Source organism: Lactuca saligna, unplaced genomic scaffold (genome assembly GCF_052625555.1).
Source record: "Lactuca saligna cultivar CGN05327 unplaced genomic scaffold, ASM5262555v1 scaffold_30, whole genome shotgun sequence".
In the NCBI taxonomy this organism is placed as follows: Eukaryota; Viridiplantae; Streptophyta; class Magnoliopsida; order Asterales; family Asteraceae; genus Lactuca; species Lactuca saligna.
The window spans coordinates 237,501-238,904 of NW_027629853.1; positions in this window are offsets into that span (position 1 = coordinate 237,501).

The following is a 1,404-nucleotide window of genomic DNA, read 5'->3' on the forward strand; positions in this document are numbered from 1 at the left end:
GACGAAAATGGGGCCAAAACGCCCCCCATTGGCGCCCCACTCCCGTGTCCCCTCGCCCCCAAGTCGTGTGTGTCCAAAAATTATGCATCATCAGGGAAATCAATGTCTGTTCCTGTCACCAAGCTCTTTGTGCAATATGTATATATAGGGGGTACCATGGGGTCTCATTCTCATAGGTGCCCGGCATGGTTGATGGGCAAATAAGAATCGTGAGGCTGTATCGAGCACACACGAGGCAAGCCAAGCCAAGCCCCACGACCCATGAAAGAGGCCATCCCCCCCAACACGTTGCCTTGATTTCTCGAACGGTGACCTGAAAAATAGCCCCATCTCCTTGAGTCTCCTCGACGTTGTGCCCATACACTAGCCCGTTGCCTTGATTTTCCTCGACATAGGGCGCAGAAACTAGCGCCGTTGGCTTCACCTGTGCCTCGACGCCGTGCGCATACTAAGAAATATACATCCTCAGGGAAAGCAATGGGTGTTGCTGTCACCAAGCTCCTTGTGCAATATGTATATATAGGGGGGGAGCAGTGGGTGAGCATGGCAAGGGATGAAGGTGCCAGACTGCCTTTGAGCGCGAGCTTGGGTGACTGTTGCTTGATTCCTAGTCGGTGGCATAATACCCCTCCGAGTGGGGGCCTTGGCGTGGTGTGGGGATGCCTCGTTAGGTCTCTGCGACACCGATCCAGGGTTGTGGTCTAGCTTTGGAAGTTTGGGATGGTGCTGTTTGTGTGGCAATTCGATGATGATGTGCTTGCTGATCTATGTTTGACGTGCTACTGGTGCTAGCCAGCATTTGATTTGTGCTGATGATTGGGAAACGATAGGCGTTAAAGTGGCATGTGTTGCTTTTTGTGATACTACTATGGTACGCTAGTCTATCCTTGTTAGACGTGCGGTTGGTGCCTAAGCGTAGCTAGCATTGGTTTAGCACTGATGACGCTGAGGAAGCAAGCATTATCAGGAAGCATTGTCAGACATTCAGTATCATCATGGCGTGTTGAAATTATCTTGGAAGCATAAAAGATGCCGGCCATACCTGGCTAGCGTTTTTGTGTGGGCGGGGTAGCTTCGTACACTGCATCAACATAAGACTTGTCTTCTCTGAGGTACGATTGGTGCCCATGCCCGGCTAGTGCTGGTCGTATAGGATCAGAGATAGGCATTAAGAGGCCCCTTCTTGCTATCCCCGGCCCGAGCACATACAGTATTGCCCATGCCTAGCTAGCAATGATGTGCTTAGGTCAACAGCATTGCCTGTCCGTTTTTGCGCATCGTTTGGTGCATTCTGGGGGTTGTTTTAGCTTATGGTTGCTTGCATGGCCTTGTGCCAAGTTGGTGGCTGTTAGTTGGATTATCTTCGGGGATGTCTACCCTAAAGGTGCATGAGTGGTGTTTGGT